A 20,060-nucleotide genomic window follows, 5' to 3' on the forward strand; every position below is an offset into this window, starting at 1 on the left:
AAAGATGCCAGCTCCAAATGCCACCACACTGGGGGATAGGGCTTCAACATATGCATTTGGAAGGGTCAGAGACATGCATTCCGTAGCACCTGTGATGGGAATGATCAGTATAGAGATTGGTCCTTAGGTGACTGGTGCAAAAACCATTCATGCGTTCATTCATTCATTCATCAAACTGTTATTTATTAGTACTTACTCTCTATTAGGCATACACTGACATGAATTAGCACTCATCATATATCAGTGTCCTGCACTGAGGTTCCAAGGTTGACTCAAGTAAATCTAGTTCCTGCCTTCATAAAGATAATAGTCTTCAAGACAGGACAACCAGGATCTGTGGAGAAGAGAGCACCAGATGTCAGTGTGGGTCTCTGCAGAGTTCATTCATTCATTCAGCATTCAGTGAGGATGATTGTGTGCTGGAGACAAGGAGAAATCAGACATGGTCTCTGCCCTCAAAGAGCTCACAGTCTAGGACATCGAGGCCGATTGCAAACACAGTGCGGTCAAGTTCTACAGAGCTGAGTCACTACGCATACATGTACTATTTGTGTGCAATTATACAGCAAAAAAAAGAGAGAGAGAAAATCAGACAAATAACACAATGGTTCATCCACCATTACCCGCAGTGAGCAATGCCCGAGCACGGGCTTGAGGTGGGATGTGAAACGAGTGTACCTTCTGTGTATTCCCCTTCCTGTTATCTCTCTTGGTGTGATCACTGCCTGTTTGACTGATACTCGTTCATGATTAAAAAGCCACATTTTTCTTCACTCAAGAACCCTAAACTCAAGCCAACCACTTCATCTGGTCATCAGCCACAGAAGCAGCATCAGGGTCATCACGGGCTGGGCTGGACTTCTTTTTTTCTTTTGTTTAATATACTTATTGTTGCAGTACAGTTGACATAAATGTTGTGTTAGTTTCAGGTGTACAACACAGTGATTTGACAATTCTGTACATTCCGCAGTGCTCACCATGATTTGTGTAGTGGGCTGGACAGCCTGTGGGCGGCGATATACTTTGTAAGTTCCCCAGAGAGTTTATCAAACCAGGACACCCCCGAGAGTGAAGTCAAGCGATGTTGATAATTACACCAGAACAAGAAGGATAAACTGAGACTGTCCTGAACGATTCAGGAACACGGCATCTCGATTTATGGGTGACTTAAGGGATTTTTATTTATTTATTTTTCAATCCGAAAAGAGTTTTTTTTTAAACAAACAATATGTTTTATTACACAGGTATTAAATATAAGAATGTTTTCTAGTTTTAATTTTTATTTCTTCTAAAACAGATCAAAGTTCACAATGATCATTCAAAAAGAACACAGTGAAAAGTCTCCCTCGGACTCCTGTCCTCAGCCACTTAGTTGCCTGCACAGGAACCAGTGGCCTTTAAATCAATACATATATGTGTATGTGTGTGTGTGTGTATTTTACACAAATAATAGCACAGTATTTACACTGTTCTGCACTTATTTTTTTCTCTTAACTATACAGCTTAGAGATCATTTCGTATCGCTATGACAAGCTTCCTGCTAATATATGATGCTTACTATTTCACTGTATGGATGCACATAATTTATTCGACCAGTCTTCATTGATGGACATACAGATTGTTTGCCATCTTCTGCTACAATGAATGACCTTGACCATGCATCCTCTTGTATATGTGCCAGTCCATCTGTAGGATAAATTCCTGGAAGTAGAACTGCTGAGTCAAAGGGCATAGCAGGTCAGATTCTGTTTGGTGGCTCGTAACAGAAAAGCCAAAATAATGGTCATTTAAACAAGACAGAGATTTATTTCTCCCTCAAATACAATGAGTCTGGCAGTGGGCCTTCCAGAGCTTCCGTGGGCTTCCAAGTGTCAAGAGGGCCCAGCATTCTATCTTTCTGCTCTTCCGTCCTCTGTTGACCATAGAGGCCTTCTTTCAGTAAAAGAACACAAAATTACAAATACCTATAGAGTGAGAAAAAATCATAATATAATATATATAAGTTCTTAAAAGCCAAAATAACACAAACATGACATCTGGGAAAAGTAATAATGTAACTACTCAACTGCCCACTCTATCTTTATAATAGGTTTTTTCCCTACTTTTTCTGGCCACATGATCTTTGATCACTTTATCACAGAACAATATTTTGTAATACCTTCCGGAAAATAAATAAAAAGATAATTGAATTTTCCCTTCAGCATGGCTCATTAAAATTTATTATTATTGTAGATAGTTAAAATGCATAAAACATGTGAGACATACTATTTGTAGTACTACCGCAGATTTTGCCCTACAAATAAAGGAATTCTGATCAAGTCTATGATTCCCAATGCCCATCAAAAAAATATCCGGTGTGTTTATAAATGTATAAGCTAAGTTACTGAGCATGCATCCAGTAAGAGAAAGCCCCCGTCTTACCTGGCATCCGTGAGTACCAAATTCTCCACATACAACTTTATACATTTTATAAGTGGGAGAATATTCCACAAACTAGCTTCTGGCTCCATACTTTTTACCTCTTTTTCTCTTCTGCTACCCAAATACTTCTGATGCTGGGCATAGGACACGTTCACGTTGTGATGTGACTCCTGGCCCTGCACGTTGGTATTGCAAAGCCAGAGGAGCTGACAGTGAGCAGTAGGGGGTAGGCATGGAAGCCGTTCCCACAGCAGGATGACTAGCAAATGACGGCAAACTGCAGAAGCTTATTCACTTAAACACCAACTAAATGCATCCCCAGTTCAACTTCCTCCTAGCTTGATCCCCTCAATTCCCACGGCCATTCCAATACCAGCCAACCCAAGGGAAAGTGTGACACAAGGGAAATCAGAGTAGAAACAGACAGCAGTCTGAACCATGTATGGTTGAAACATCTTACTTCTGCAAAGAGGTTACAAGAGCACATGATCACACGAACACGCCAGGGCTCTCCTGGGGCAATGCCCACGCAAGTGAAGGGCTCCGAAGGTTCAGCTCCTTTACCTGCATGGTACAATGCCCCTGGCCAGCAAGGTTCTGGATTCAGACCTGTCAATCACATACACGTGATCTGGAAAACAGAAGGGAGGCAGAGGCCCTTCTTTCTTTGCCAGTGGCAGGTGCTGAGGTGCCCCTGTCAGCAGATACGAGGTTTTGCAATGGCTATTAGGCTCCACGTTCTGTGATTCCATCCATCAACCACTTTGGGTCTACGGGCTGTAGAGGGCAGCTGTGCAAGCCCAGCAGCAGCTTTCATCTGCTGTTTGTTTGTTTGTTTCAACGTAATTTCCATTCTAATTTCACACATGCAGGAAAGCAAAGAACACAATGAACACCTATGTACTACCCACCCAGTTGCAGCCATCATTAAAATTTTGCCATTTTTTTTGCTTCATAATTGAATCATTTCATGGTAAATTAAAAAGATCGTAACAATTCACCCCTAAACACATCTCTCTAAAGAGTAGGGATGCTTTTTCAATTAACAAGACCAATAATATCCCTAACAAAAGTAGCAATAATTCCCTAATATCACCTAAAAGTCACTTCATATTCAAATTTCTACGGTTGCCCTAAAGATATATTTTATAGCTATTTCTTTGAAAGCAGGATCCAATAGGTTTCATGCAATGTATTTGTTTGTTAACGCCTCTTAAGTCTCGTCTTAAGACTCACAACATTGACTCTTTGAAGAGATCAGGCCAGCTGTCATGTTGAATGTCCCACATTCTAAATACGTCTATTTCCTTACTCTGTCATTTCGTTATTCCTAGTATTTCCTGCAAAATGAGGTAGATCTAAAGACTTGGGGGGTTTTTTCAGCCAGATTTATTGAGGTATAATTTATATACAGTAAACATCATCCTTTTTACTTTACCGTTCTGTGCGTTTTGACAGATACAAACAGTCATGTCATCTAAAAGCTTGGTTTGATTCAGATTTAACACCACTGGTCAAAATACTTTAAAGTGATGCTGTGGGGGTGCCTGAGTGGCTCAGTCGTTAAGCGTCTGCCTTCGGCTCAGGGCGTGATCCCGGCGTTATGGGATCGAGCCCCGCATCAGGCTCCTCCGCTGGGAGCCTGCTTCCTCTCCTACTCCCCCTGCTTGTGTTCCCTCTCTCGCTGGCTGTCTCTCTCTGTCAAATAAATAAATTTTAAAATCTTTTTTAAAAAAATAAATAAATAAAGTGCTGCTGGGAACTTCCTATTGAACTTCTTATCACATCCTCGGGTAATGTCTAGTTGTTCCACTATTAATGATACTAATTTTGAACACTGGGTTCCTGTAGCTTTCTGATCTCTGAATGTGCATTAGTTTTCTATTGCTGTGCGACAAATTACTACAAACTTGGAGGCTTCAAGCAACACCTACCTATTAGCTCACAGTTCTGTAGGTGGGAAGTCAGGCATGGCATCGCCAGGTTCTCTGCTCCAGGTATCACAAGGCTCAAATCAAGGTATCAGCAGGCTACATTGTCATCTGGAGCCCGGGGTCCTCGTCTAACCTCATTAAAGTTGCTGGTGGGATTAGGTTCTGACTGATCTTGGCTGTTGAGGGAAAATAAGACTGATACTACTCAGCGGGGACCTGAAAGGCATATGTCTGGAACCACAGGATTCTTTGGGGTGCCTACTTGCACCTCTATATCCATTAGGAAACGTTAATGGAAAACTACAATAACCAAATACAGGAAGAACCACCAAGAGAGTACATTCTTCAGGAAGGAAGGCTGGGGTTATTCCACCAGAGAGAGTACCCCGGATAGCTGAACGCTGGCTGAGGGCAAAAGGAACAAGGGATAGATGGCAGAGGAAGGAAGTTATAATACCCAAAATATAGTAAATATGCAAATATGCATATATATTCTTCCTTGCTTTCTTAGGTATTTTCTTCCTCCTTCTTCCCCTTATTATTTTATATAAGGAGTGTTAGGGGCAGCTGATCTTATAATTTAGTCTTTAGAATATCAAACTGTGACTGAAGGAGAAGGGAAAGGAATGTCAGCTAGAGATGGAATCATGACTAACAAGTCTTTGGGTCTTTCCTCTTAGGAGAGAGAGTGTCTAACTTGTTTGCATTATTTTTTTAAAAATATTTATTTATTTATTTATTTATTTACTTGTTTGTTTGAGAGAAAGAGCAGAGTGAGAGTGCATAAGCAGTGGGGAGGAGCAGAGGGAGAAGAAGAAGCAGGGATCCTGGGATCCTAGGATCTCAGGTTGATCCTAGGACCCTGGGATCATGACCTGAGCCGAAGGCAGACACTTAACCAACTGAGCCACCCAGGCATTTTTTTTTTAAGCTATGCTTTCTTTTAGATGGAAGCATGTTGTTGTTATATTGGTGCTGTTGGGAATTTAACTATGGACAAAAGGGCACATATGGATGCTGGAAGCCAAAGGGCTGGATCGTATGAGATGCTATCTATTATCTCTAGGCACCCTTTTTGATTCCCTCCTCTACTCTCCCCCAGGGAGATAAGATACAGATCACAGGGGTTAGAAATGCAGGAACTACATTTCCCAGATGTCCTTCCCAACTGGGATACAAATATGGTTAGTTTTTGCTAATGAGATGTGCTCACAGTGAGACATAAAAGACTGAAGAGGGTAGGAGCCATTCTTAATCTGTTCCAATCTCAGCTCACACACAGGCTCTGGCCACTGTGGGTGTTGCCGGAGCCAGTCTATCACTGGCTTCAGGGCTACAAGGCAGCTGTGACTTTAGCTGTGACTTCCTAGTCTCTGGGTGGCAGCAATGGCTTTCCAAACCCCTTGATCACAGCTTGGGGCAGTGTGATCTAATCCTAACTTTTGCTCTTCCCGTCCATCCAGTGGTTTTTACCATCATCTGAGTCCCTATATTATATCCCTTTCTGCTTGAAATACCTAAGATGGTTCTGATTCCCTGAACTGAAGGCTGATAGACTCTTCCATGGGGTTTGTACCAATTTGCATTTCCATCGGAAATGTTGGAGAGTGCCTCTTTCCCTCGCAGCCTGAGCAATACAGTGTGTTACTAAACTTCCTGTCGTTTGACTAACCTCTTAGGTGAGAAAGGTATCTTGGTGTAGCTTTAGTTTGCATTTCATTCATTCAGTGACAGCGAACTTCTTTGCATGTGTTCAGAAGCCACAAGGATTGCTTTTTCTGTGCATTGTGCCACCAGCTCACTGTCACATGGCTGCAGCCACAAGGCTTGGACCCCAGCCCTTAATCACACTAGGTCACCAAAGACCTCCACATGACCAAATCCAATCATGAAACTTTGATTCTTTTACGTCTATTACTAGCAACATTTAGCAAAAATGGCCATGCCTCTTCTTTGAGACACTGGCTGCCCTTGGCTTCCAGAGCTCATACAGTGCTCGTTTTCCTCCTAACTCACAGGGCCTTTTGTGTGTTCCATCTCATCTCCCCAACTCTATACCATTGGGTTGCCTTGGGCCTCAGGCCTTGGACCCTCAGTTGATCCCCATTCACCTGTGATCTTGGCCAGGCTCATGGCTCTCAACCATTTTTCTACACTGAGGATCCCAAATTTATATCTCTACCTCCAAACTCTCCCCTACTCAAAATCCCCACTGGGATGTTTAAAAGTCATCTCAGGGGCGCCTGGGTAGCGCAGTCGTTAAAGCGTCTGCCTTCGGCTCAGGGCGTGATCCTGGCGTGCCGGGATCGAGTCCCACATCAGGCTCCTCCGCTATGAGCCTGCTTCTTCCTCTCCCACTCTCCCTGCTGTGTTCCCTCTCTCGCTGGCTGTCTCTCTGTCACATAAATAAATAAAATCTTTAAAAAATAAAAAATAAAAAAATAAATAAATAAAAGTCATCTCAAACCAACCATGTCCAAAACAAACTCACCTCCTCCCTTCCAAAAATATAGAACCTTCTCCTCCCAGAGTTCTCTGTTTCAGTTAATAATAGCACAGCACCATCTCACCAGCCGCTCAGGCCACAAACCAGGTAGTCCTCCTTGACTCCTCCCTCCCATCACCCCTCATCCAACCCTCAGAAACCTACAAGATCTATTTTATTTTTTTTTAAGATTTTATTTATTTATTTATATGAGAAAGAGACAGAGGATCACAAGCAGGGAGAGGGGCAGAGGGAGAGAGAGAGAGAGAGAGAGAGACAAGCAGACTCTCCACTGAGCAGGGAGCCAGACGTGGGGGCTTGATCCCAGGACCCTGAGATCAAGACCCAAGCCAAAGGCTTAACCGACAGAGCTACCCAGGCGCCCCCAGATCTACTTTAAATGTCCATCCAGAATATGATGTTCGCTGCCCATTGTGGGTCCTAGCTTATTGTAGTGGCCTCCAAATGATCTCCCTGCTTTCACTCTTGCTCCCTACCAGCTACTCACAGCACACCTGCCGAAAAGATTCCATTAGAACATAAGTCACATCAAGTCACTCCAATCAAAACACCCCACTGGATTCCCGTATTACTCTCAGTAACTTCCAGCTCTCACAATAGACTCCGATGCCCTTCTTGATCTGCCCTCCTGGCCAACACATCTCCACTCCTCTCTACTGCTTTCCCGTGCGTACCCCTAGTCCAGCTGTGCAGGCCTCCCTGGACCTCAGACACACCGAGCACATGCCAGCCTCGGTTCCCACTGCCCAGAATGACCTAGACAGCCAAGCCGCGGGCTCCCTCATCTCCTCAGTGCTCAAAGGCCATCTCATGGAAGAGGCCTCGCTTATTTAAAATAGTCACTTCTGCCCTCCCTCCAGAAAGTCCTATCCCCTCTTCCTGCTTTCTCATCATGGCATGTAGGGTGATTTGAGCCTCTGTCTGCCACCACCACAACCTCCCCCCTTCCCAGCTAGGAGTGTAAACTCCGTGAGAATGAGGATTTCAGGCTGTTTTATTCAGTGCTAAATCCCTAGCACCTAGAACAGTGGCTGGCACATAACAATACCTATATGAATAAATGAATGAACAAAGCTAATACATAGCCTGTAGGACATTCATGTCAACAGGACCAGGAGATGTAGATTTGGGAAGCCATGGAAGTGGGTGAAATTACCTTGGAGGGAGGAGTAAAGCTGTAGATGGGAAATACTATCTCACAAGCCATGGTAAGTGTCTAAACTGGAGATGAAGAGTCCCATGAGAACAGGATGAAAATGCTGTAGGGCAGGTGAGGGTTAGGAGTAATAGCCGAAGTATAGGGGGCATCTGGGTGGCTCAGTTGGTTAAGTGTCTGACTCTTGGTTTCAGCTCAGGTCGTGATCTCAGGATCATGAGATCGAGCCCCGTGCTGGGCTCTGCATTCAGTGTGGAGTCTATTTGAGTTTCTCTCACCCTCTCCCTCTGCCTCTCTCCTCTGCTCGCTCACTCTCACTCTCTCTCTCTAAAATACATAAATCTTCGGGGCGCCTGGGTGGCTCAGTCGTTAAGCATGCCTTCGGCTCAGGGCGTGATCCCGGAGTTCTGGGATCGAGCCCCACATCAGGCTTTTCCGCTGGGAGCCTGCTTCTTCCTCTCCCACTCCCCCTGCTTGTGTTTCCTCTCTCGCTGGCTGTCTCTCTCTCTGTCAAATAAATAAATAAAATCTTTAAAATAAATAAATAAATAAATAAATAAATAAAAATAAAATACAATACATAAATCTTCACACACAAAAAAGACTAATAGCCAAAGTGTAAAATATGTCGGGTACCATATATATATATTAACTTACAACAACCTCATGTGTTCAATACCATTACTATTCCTAATTTCCAGACAACTAAGTGAGTACAAAAGGTTTAAGAACTTGCCCGAGGCCATTTGGCAAAACCGGGGTCAGAAGCTGGGCTTTGGTCTTTGTGTTTTTATTTTAACTGCCATAGAACTGCTTTGATGGGAGCTGATTAGCCCTGTACCAAGGCTCTGGAGGATCCCATCTCCATGCTCACCAAGAAAGACAGGAAGAGCATCCCTGGAGTGAGGCAACGTGGCCTTCCGAGGGGGCTAAGACGCATTACCAGAACAAGCTCTGGGGGGAGCCCAGCGTGGGTTTTTGTCCTAGCTTTGCCGCTAACACTCAGGAACTCCAGCCTAGTTACTCCATGTTCTGACTGTCTCCCGCCTCATTGTGCAAAGAGGGAGCCGGCTCACATAATCTCGCAAGTTCCTTCTGGCTTAGAAATCCCACAACCTACAACCATTTCACCCAGACTCCATTAACAAGAGACAGCAGCACGTCCTGTAAGATGCTCCTTTCCTGTAACACCAGCTACAAGGCCGTAGGGAAAAATCAACAAATAACTAGGGCCTGCTAGCCAGATTTTCTTTTTTTTTTTTTTTAAAGATTTTATTTATTTATTTGACAGAGATAGAGACAGCCAGCGAGAGAGGGAACACAAGCAGGGGGAGTGGGAGAGGAAAAAGCAGGCTCATAGCGGAGGAGCCCGACGTGGGGCTTGATCCCACAACGCTGGGATCACGCCCTGAGCCGAAGGCAGATGCTTAACCGCTGTGCCACCCAGGCGCCCCTAGCCAGACTTTTCTGACGGAATTGGAAGCTCTAAGAGGGTTACTAGGAACTAGGGACTTGGAAAGGAAGCTATGGTGATGACTGGGCATCCGTCAGGGGGATCCTGCACATTTTGGACCCATGTTCATTATCAGGGTTCCTCTTCTTTTTGGTATAGTTATTATACTGGTGAGCAAAACTGGAGACTCCACATGTCAAGGGTGAGGCCAAGAATAACATGTAATTCCTGAAGACCTAGATTGTAGGAGACATCATGCTAAAAAGGAGGAATTTTTAGACATATACATACGTCTATAAATAAGTAGAAGCTTGTGTTGATTTTCTGCACACACCTGTCCAGAAACCGTGCTTGCGCGCACATGCCCGGACACATGCTCCCACGGGCGCGGCTCAGAGTGCGTGCGTATCTATATATACCCACGGGACTGGCCAGATATAGATTTATATATTGGAGCCTGGCTCTTTAAAATGGGGGATAATGACACTGAAAATTATTCTAAGCTTTTCAAAGACATAAATGACCAAACTGCCTCCTGACTCCTGAATTACATTACCCAGAAAGAACTTAATAACATGTTATTATCGCTTCTCCTCACTGACAGGATTTCGGGGCTGAAAAGACAAACAAGAAGTACGTTCGTAATCACCAGCACAGTCCCCTCTGCCGAGCTGCAACCGCCGCTAATTCCAGGTAAGTGCTGGGGGCTGGAAGAAAGCCTATGGCTGGTAATGGGACTTGGTGCTTGGTAATTGTCACCAGTTCAGTTGGGCTGTCACCAGCTGAGAGGGGGCTACAAGAAGCTCACGGAGCCAACAGAGAAGCCCATGGGGTGAAGGGTAGAGGAGAGAGACTGCATTGTGGGAACCAAAATATAATTTCTCAGTTCAAAGACGTAATATACATAAAATTCCTTATAAACTGTAAAGTGCTCTACCAATGTGACTGAACAGGAAGGGGTATCATTAAGGGGTCTTGTTTGGGTTACGGCTGCCGCATCCTGCTGTAGAGGCTGTGCACTGCTCAATTTCTGAGAATGTCATTAGCCTATGCGAATGGTGCCCCCCAGAGTTGTGCATTATGGCAGCCCCGTTGGCTGAAGTAGGACTAAGTTGGATGATGAAGACCAGGATAGGGGCTGCTGTTCTCCTCCTGGATTATGCTTGAGCCCCAGTGATGAACCATCCAGAGAGGTGGTCAACAATTCCAACAACAACTTGCCAAAGCTTTGGGAAATTTGCTTCAGGATAATTAAAAGGCAATTACAATTAAGATCCTTGAAGACAGGAGCCATGTCTTATTTACTCAGTATTCTGAGTCTTGTAATATGATTGGTATATGATAAAGATTTAGAAAAAGTGTGTTAAAAATAAGAATGGATGGAGAATGAATGAATGAAACTCATTAGGGTCAACTCCGGGGGGGAACTGGTTATAGCGATTGCAAAGAGCCTGTATAGGTCCTAAGGTGCAACTGTACACCCTAGGTCTCTTCTTCCATGATTCTGGTTATGACAAGTCCTTGTTGAAGGGCCATGGATACGGCATGTGTTCAGTAAGAGATTATTCAGGATTTATGATGTACCCCGCCAAATGGTAGATGCTATGGGCTTGCGCTGTAGAAATAGAACTGGGGTCAGCGAACAGAGCATAGGTCATGATTCCTGCCATCAAGGATTTTATAATTTAGATGGTTTAGTCATCTGTAAGTTCATGGAGAAGTGAAATAATGCTATTAGGTGGTATGACCCCAAATACCAACGAATAGCAAAGATGGGAAGTATCACAGGAGTTCAGGGCAGAAAGCACAGGATTTCTGCTCTGCTAACTGATGTACGATCATGACAAAGTTACTTATCTGTCTTGAGCCTCCCTTTCCTAGCTTGTGAGACTGAAGTAACCATGCCTACCATGCAAGCTCCTTAAACAGAAGATTAAAATCGAGAAGTATTTAAAGCACAGTGCCTGACACATAGAACTTTCCAGACTGTTGGTTCCTGTGTAAGAACTTTCCAGTCACCAGTGACAGAATTCCAGCTGATCCCAACTTAAGCCAAGGGGGGGGGGCAGTATTTTTATATATATAACTACAAAGTGAAAGAGTAAAGGCTTCAGGCATAGTGGTATCCAGGAGCTCAACTGACATCACTAGGGCTCTGCCTACATTTCCATTCCTCACACAAGCTTTCTCTAGAGATAAGAATAGCTGTCAGCAGCCAGAGTTCAGCTTACCCCAGAAGAAAGAGCTCCTCTTCCCAGAAATTGGAAGGAGGAAAGTCTCAGGGAGCACTCTGATTGGTCTGGCACAGCTCATGCAACCATGCCCTACCCAATGGCTGTGGTCAGAGGAATGAGATGACCGGATTGGTGAGGCCTGAGTTGTGTTCCCAATCCTGTGTGTATGGGGGTAGGGGAGGGTAAGCTCTATTCAAACCACGTAGAACGAGCTTCTTAGTGGGAAAGGGATGCCTATTTCTTGTGTATACTCAGAAGAAATAAAAGAGCTGCATGTTTCTACAAAAAAATAAAATAAATAAATAAGTAAATAAACAGAGAGTTCGTAGTTCTTAATGGAAGCAAAAAATATATATTTCTATAGACTTATGTGTACAAATTCCCTGAGCAGCTGGCCCCAGAGATGCTACTTGCCTAGCCCTGGGAGCCAGGACTTTGCGACCCCTGGTGAACAGGCACGGTGCTGCAGTTGCTCTCTGCAAGGGGGGAAGCAAGGGAAAGCCCACTGGGTGGGGTCCCCAGGGGTTGAGCCAAGTCCTGGTTTGAGGGGAGCCGGTGGCGTGGGAATGGGAGGAAGGCAGTGTGGAGCCCCAGCTGGCTGACATCCCGCCCTCTGTGCCTCAGAGCCCATTTCTGCAGTGGCCACAGAGGACCCCACTGTCTATTCCGGACACCGCCCAGGCAGGGACATACTGGCGCCCAGGAAGGGGCCCAGGGGATACCCAGCCGCTGGCGGTCGGAGAAGCGTGGAGCGTCCCCTCCGCGGTTTGAGCAGCTCGGGTGGCCGTGACTGCGGACTGCGCCAGGCGCCCGCAGGGTCCCCTCTGAGACGCCACGACAGCCTCCTTTCCTAATGATCTGTTCCATTTTCTGGTCTTGAAAAGAAGGTGGGGGGAGGGGACTGTTTACTTAGCATCCTGTTACTGTGGCCTTGAGTAACCAAGCATTTAATGTCAGAGAGCGGGAGGAAGGGAAGGGGGGAAGAGGGGCAGAGAGTGGGAGAGAGAGGGAGAGAAATCAAGCCCAGCATAAAATTTGCCATCACGATCGTCATTTCCAATCATTTATCATGCTCGTTTGTCAGCACGTATTTTTCTAAACTCTATTTAGGACGCAGGAGTAAAGAGAGCAGGCCGCAGAGTCGGGGTGCACAGGCTCTAAACCCCAGGGCTCCCTCCGTAGAGCTCTGGGCTGTGGAAGCCCTCAAGAGCACCTGGCATGTATGTAGCTATTAATGCCATCAATCTTACGGTGCTGTGGTCAGGGATTGCCCTCACCAAGGCCCCACCTTCCCTGACAGTATCTCAACTCTGGAGTTTCTATTTGTAAAAATACTTACTGGGCTGCCACAGACAAGTGGAAAACGCGCGCCGTGATAGGTGATTCTAAGAAGGCCCCCAAGATTCCCACACCCCCATCACAACCCTACACATTTGCATAATCCCCTCCCTTGAGATGTGGGCCAGACCACAAATATGATGACATGTCACTTTGTAATTCACTTGTGTTCTAGGCAAAAGTGGAAGAATTTTGCAGCATCATTGACTTAGAACGAAGCGAAATAGGCATTATCCTGGGTGGGCCTGGCTTAATCAGGTGAACCCTTAAGACGGACTGAGTCCTTCCTGAGGTTAGACAGACACTCTCCTGCTGGCCTTGAAGAAGCAAACAGCCATGTGTGAACCGCCTGTGGAAAGGGGCAGCCTTGGAGCTGAGGGCCTCAATCCTACAATCACAGGGGACTGAATTCTGCCAAAAACCTGAATGAACTCGGAAGAGGATCCCAAGCCTCAAAAAAGAGCACAGCCAGCCTGACACTGTCCAGCTTTGAATGCAGCCTTGTGACTCTGAGCAGAGCGCCTAGCTAAGGTGTGGGACTTCTGATGGACAGAAAGTGTGAGAAAAATGTGTGCCATTTTAAGTCGCTTAAAATGGGGACTTGCGGGAATTTGTTACACAATAGAAAATTAATATAAATTCTGTATCTGCTTAAAGCCTTGTTGAATGCGGTTTAAAAATGGGGTGTGCCTCTACTGGGTATTTACCCCAAAGATACAGACATAGTGAAGAGAAGGGCCATATGCACCCCAATGTTCATAGCAGCAATGTCCACAATAGCTAAATCGTGGAAGGAGCCGAGATGCCCTTCAACAGATGACTGGATTAAGAAGTTGTGGTCCATATATACAATGGAATATTACTCAGCAATCAGAAAGAACGAGTTCTCAACATTTGCTACAACATGGACGGCACTGGAGGAGATAATGCTGAGTGAAATAAGTCAAGCAGAGAAAGACAACTATCATATGATTTCTCTCATCTATGGAACATAAGAACTAGGATGATCAGTAGGGGAAGAAAGGGATAAAGAAGGGGGGGTAATCAGAAGGGGGAATGAAACATGAGAGACTATGGACTATGAGAAACAAACTGAGGACTTCAGAGGGGAGGCGGGTGGGGGAATGGGATAGGCCGGTGATGGGTAGTAAGGAGGGCACGTATTGCATGGTGCACTGGGTGTTATACACAACTAATGAATCATCGAGCCTTACATCGGAAACCGGGGATGTACTGTATGGTGACTAACATAATATAATAAAAAATCATTAAAAAAAAAAAATGGGGTGTGCCTGAGTGCATACTGCTAGAGAGAGAGAGAGAATTTAAACTCTAAAAAAGGGACCCATTATTTTTGGATCATAATTGAAAATATGGACTATCATTCATTCAACAAGTAATTGACTTAGCACATACTTACTATAAGCAAGTCAGGAGACGAGGAATTTAATCAGGATTAGAAACCAAAACTGGAAATTTGTTACAGCTACTACCTAAGAGAATTAAAGGGAAAATGTTTAATGTTGAAATATAAGGCCTCCTTGAAACCAAGAAACAGACTCTTAATTACAGAGAACTGACGGTTACCAGGTGGGTGGGTGATGGGTGAAACAGGTGATGGGGATTAAGGAGTGCACTTGTTGTGATGAGCACCAGGTGATGTATATAAGTGCTGAATCACTATTTTGTCCACCTGAAACTAATATTACACTGAAACTAATATTACACTGTATGTTAGCTGGACTTTAAATAAAAACTTAAAAAAAAAGAAATATTAGGCCTCCTTATCAGAGTGTATGCTTGTCAAGGATGAGTTTCTTTGAGATAGTGAATGAGTAATAATAATAATAATAATAATAGAAGGCAGACCCAGAATTTTAACCCAGCTCTATCTGGCAAATTCCATGCAAAGAAACTCTGTTGAATACCTTCCACCGTGCAGGATAGTAAATTGTCCCTCTGCCTCTTATTCCCTTCACCCCCCACCTGCCAGAGGGTGTCTGCTCATGTCTGTGTCCCCCCAGATTTCCTCCAGAAACAATAGAGAACAAGAAATTAAAGCTACACGGAACACACGCCTGGCATACTTGGAAGACAGAAAATACCTAAACTTCAAAATCATGGTAAATAAACAAGCAAACAAAACTTCCAGGTGAGAGACCTTGCACATCCCTGCCTCACCACCTACCACCTGCAAGTCTCTGCTGTGAGGTAGGGAGAGCCTGCAGGCATATCTTTCGGGGGAGAAGAAGGGGCAAAGGCAGAGAGAGGCAGCCTTTGGCAGTTGGATAGTCCAGCATGCCAAAGAGAACTAAAAAACAAAACAAAACAGAAAACCAGAACTATCTCATTACAGATTCTTTTTTTAAAAAAAACATTTTTAAATTTATTTGACAGAGACAGAGCATGAGCACAAGCAGGGGGAGCAGCAGGCAGAAGGAGAGGGAGAGAGACAAGCAGACTCCCCACTGAGCAGGGAACCTGATTCTAGGACCCTGAGATCATGACCTGAGCCGAAAGCAGACATTTAACCTACTGACCCACCCAGGCGCCCCTCATTACAGATTCTTTAGCAAACAGAAGACAGGGCATATTTGTGGCAGGTTAAGATTTTTGCACTCTTTAGTGAGGAGATCCTCCCCCTCTCCATTTCCTGTCCACCTCCCTCCTCCCCTCGGCCACCATCAAGCAGCAACAGGCTTCTTTCTGCTGATTGCCTGGGAAGAGAAAAGACTTCCAGAAAGGAAGGTGAGGGGGTGGGAGGAGTCTCTTACTGGCATTTGATTTCAAAAAGCTATTTGGATCTTCCCGTAGGGAACGCAATAGACTTGAAACTTAAGCAAAGGGTCTGGGAGAAACTATTAGGAGGAAGAGCAAGACTCCCCCTCCCCTCTGTGCTCTCCACCACTTCCCCCAACCCAACTAAATAAAAAAAAATTTCCAGGCTGGTAGACTGGGAGACAGCCAGGGACAATTACGAAAGCTGAGACATCACTGGGTCCCAGATTGGAGCCCTAGACTCTCTTCCTTGCTCCTATTTGACATCTCAGGAGTCCAGAGGGGTGTGAGGTCCAGTGTTCTGTGACCATTTCCTAGGTAGGGCTGTCTCTGGACTGGACGCAAGTCCCCAGAAAAGAGAAGGTCTCAGAGCTTCCCCTAGGCCCCAGCATGGTTCAAGAACAGCATTCTTGGGATTGCTGTCCGCAGAAGTCCTGACAGAGCTGCCCTCCGTGACGGGGTGAACCAGAGAGAAAGAAGGCCATTGCCCAGGCAGGCACAGGATGAGGGGCTCACAAGATAAATATCTCCAGGAAAGGTGAGCAGTGGCTCGGATTGCTGGAGGACAGGCCCAACCCTGTAGACGCTTGCATGGCCGGATGGCACCAAAGGCAAGATGGCCCCTCTGGAGGTCTTGGCCCCAGGGAAACCCTTGGAGCTCAGAAGGGGAAGGAGAATTACTAAGATGAATCTTCTCCCTCCTGGTAGAATGGGCTCAAGTCTGAAGTGGGGAGGTCCAGTGCCCTTCCTGAAGCCAGCTTCCATGGGGGGAGTCAGCACAGGGTTCGGAAGTACAGCTGAGGGAACCCCGGCACAAAACGGCAGGCGGAGGCTGAGCTGCACTTGCCAGAAAGTGCCGTGCATGCTGCAGAGAAGGAGCAGGAAGGGAGAGGTCGGGAGGAGAAGGTGGGGGGAAAGGTAAGGGGGTCCCACAGCTCCAGGATCCTCAGCCTGATGAGCGCCAACGACGCGCGGAGATGACAGCCCATGTGGCTACAGCTCTTCCTCCATCCTCTTTGAGAAACAGTCAGGTTGTGGGCACCCCTTCCCTGCAGCTAGACTCCTTGTTTTAATGGGTGGATGAGGAGGGGCAGAGGACAAAGAGAAAAGCAGAGGCTGGTTCCCGGAGGGCCCCCCTACTCAAGCTCCCAAGGTGACCGGCCTGCCTGCATCCCTGGGAAAGCAGACATACAGTCACCCGGATGCAGGGGCACCACCGGGCCCTCGCATGCCCTGGAAGGGAGAGGTGGGACAGATTCCTCCACAGGCACTGCTGATCCCATTCCATGCCTGCCCTGGGATCCATGCCTGCCCTTCCCATCCCAGGGCATAGCTTTTTGTTTTTGTTTTTGTTTTTTTACCTTTGTCTTTCCTTTTTTTGTAGGACCCAGCTCCTCCTATGGGGACAGGAAGTATGGCAAGAATAAATCACTTAACAAATGCCTAACCAGCCTCTGGGACATAGCACTTTCACTAGCACATCTGAACTCACTTGGTGAGCTAGCTCCTTAATACAACTACTACCAAGAGAAGAAACTATGCCCTGGCCCATAAAAAGAGCACTGAAAGACAGAGAGGAAGGAGCAACTTGACAGTAATTGTTCCATGCTAGAACCACAACAGTACGACCTCCTGAAGCCAAGTGGTTAATAACTTTGCTTTGGCTTCTCCCTCAAGGAGTAGCAGCCCCTGAGAGAGGGTGATGCAGTGTCCTAGCACCTGGCTGCTCCCCGTGCGTCCGCCGCCCAGCAGCGTCACCAGGGGCCTGCTGGAAATGCAGAATCTCAGACCCCACCCACACCTACTGAATCAGACTCTGTCTTTTTTTTAAGATTTACTTTATTTATAGAGAGAGAGTGCACGTGTGCAGGGACAGAAGGAGAGGAGAGAGAAAATCTCAAGCAGACTCCCTGCCAAGTGTGGAGCCGGAAACGGGGCTCGATCTCACAGCCCTGAGATCATGACCTGAGCCAGAACTAAGAGTCGGACGCGTAACCGATGGAACCACCCAGGCGCCCCCACACTCCGCATTTAACAAGAATGCATACTGAAGTTTCAGTAGCAAGGCCTTCTATTGCAGATAGGAAGGAAAAGGGCCCTTACAGACTGTGAGGAATGGAAAGACCAGTGACATGATCACGAGTACCTTAGGTGGCAGGTGTTCGTAGTACCTACTAATTTCTTAACTAATTATTATTCGACAGCCAAAAGAAAAAACCAGAGAGATCTAGAGTACAGCATGTGTCATCTGGTGCCAAGCCAGCCTGTCTGATCCCAGAGTACGGCCCGTGTGAGATTTTTCGCTGATAAACATTCATAAGTGAACTACTAGGCCAGCGGGACTGACCCACCTGCCACTTCCCCCCACCCCATGTCCCTAGGAGGCCTTTCAGGACAACCCTCACCCCCACCCCCATCCTCCCACCGCAGGAGAAATTGGCCATTTCCTACTTTATTCCCAGTGCAAAGTAGGCGCTCAATAATTGTGTGCCAAATAATGAAAGTGTTGTGCTAGCAGGCTTTGATCAATTAGTGATTGTAATTGAAGCTGAATGTAATTAATTATATAATTTTGGGCTGTTCAGGTTTAATTCTACTAAAATTACATCATGAAAACAGGGCTGAAAGAAGGATTTCAGATAGAAAGAAAGGAGCTGTGAGCGAAGCTTCCATGGACAGTAGGTGCACAACAAGGTGGCCCCCTTGCGAACAATAAAAGATTCACACTGCTGCATAACTAAGGGGCTCTGATCTTGAATCCCATTTGGACACAGAGTCCAAAAATCAAGGACTTCACTACAATACCAGGCTTATGGAGCCGTGGGCACTCTCTACTATGGAATCTGCTTAATTTGGGGGCATTAATTTGCGTTGATCCATTTCTACTGCTGCATGTTTTCCATTTTTCATCCCATATGAATCTCTTTTCGACTCTCACAGCCCCAGAGGGTGTTAGAGCTAAAGAAGGATCTTTGGGGAATCTTTAGAGCAGTGGTTTTTAGCCCAATCAAACCAAACACACCCATTTTACAACGATTATTTTGTATTGCCCCTTACCATCTAAAATGAAATCCATAGAAACTATAATCTACCTACATAATTATATATATAATTTTTCAAAGCCAGATGGATACAGGTGGGTTGTAATGGCCATTCACAGGCAGGTTTGGTGAACAATAACGCCTAAAGAAACAAAACCATCCCTCGATTCTCATGGCAATGACATTTCTGGAAATTTTAATGGGTATTAAAACCAAGCAAAAAATGCTTTGCCTTTACATGTGAATCTGAGTTAGGTTGTAGATTCGATTCATTATAAATAGGATTTTCACCACACAAATATCCTGTGGGACATTTGGAAACACACAGGTCAAAGGCCAATTCTTTGTTGAGCGAATCTGTGCTGCCCGCAGGAAGACATCTGGCATCCTTGAGCCCACCCACTCAATGCCAGGAGCAATTCCCCCGTCATTGTGGTGACCCCCAACACTGTGCCTAAGCACTTCCAGGAAGTACCTGCGGGTAGGAGCACCCCCACTGAGAACCGCTGATGTAACCCAATCTCCTTGCAAGCGAGAAATGAGAGCTGGGAAAGGACAAGACTTGCCCTAAGTGACCCCAGGTCTCTGGACTCCCATTCCAGGATCCCTCCTAGCTCCGTGCTGCAGCTGCCCAAGCTGAACGTGGTCAGAGGCGTTCCAGCTCTTGCTCAGAAATCCTTTGGGTTCCAATGCAGGAACCCAGAAGATCAAACTCCCTGCAAAAGAAAACAATGTCGATAAAGTCCTCTAAGCTAGGGAAGGACATCACAAAGCCTTTAAATCAATCTGCCCAAAAGACCTCCAGATGTCTCTTCCCCGTCACCAGTAAGCTAGGAATGTTCTGTCAGCGTGGAGAAGCTACCTTGTTGCCCCCTGTGTTCACGAATGAAAGCCCTGAACCTATCCCAGGTAAAGAAAGGATCCGACGTTGAGAGCACAAATAGCAATCGTGCGTTTGCCAACACCGCTCGATCAGTAGCAGCTGACTGCATAAAGAAGGATTCGAGAGTCACATCCCGGCTCAAACCATAAGCATGCTGTGACCAATTTGGAGAGTTCGCATTGGCCATGGTAGGGCCTGGCAGCACCACGCCACGGATTTCCCATCTCTGTTTTAGAACCCCAGACAAATCCAGTTTACTTCCTAGGTCAGAAGCTCATTCGTTTTACCAATGACAGTCTTTTTCATTCCACTGAAT

The 20,060-nt window shown here is 45.8% G+C and overlaps 1 protein-coding gene across 3 annotated transcripts in view; it reads right to left on the reverse strand.

The window, feature by feature from the left end:
* Positions 1–261: 261 nt before the first annotated feature.
* Positions 262–20,060, reverse strand: part of ADCK1 (aarF domain containing kinase 1) — a 140,193-nt gene continuing 120,394 nt past the window's right edge. The window contains exons 15-18 of one of the 3 annotated variants that reach the window (XR_570646.2): positions 19,337–19,577; positions 14,463–14,535; positions 1,559–1,964; positions 262–334 (exon numbers count right to left, since the gene is read on the reverse strand). The gene's annotated coding sequence lies outside the window, so the exon portion shown is untranslated. Of the gene's footprint in view, positions 335–1,219; positions 1,965–14,462; positions 14,536–19,336; positions 19,578–20,060 lie in introns of those variants that run through there. The other 2 variants (XR_570643.2, XR_570644.2) reach the window with 2 other exon arrangements.

Source organism: Ursus maritimus, unplaced genomic scaffold, assembly GCF_017311325.1.
Source record: "Ursus maritimus isolate PB19 unplaced genomic scaffold, ASM1731132v1 scaffold_25, whole genome shotgun sequence".
Taxonomy (NCBI): Eukaryota; Metazoa; Chordata; class Mammalia; order Carnivora; family Ursidae; genus Ursus; species Ursus maritimus.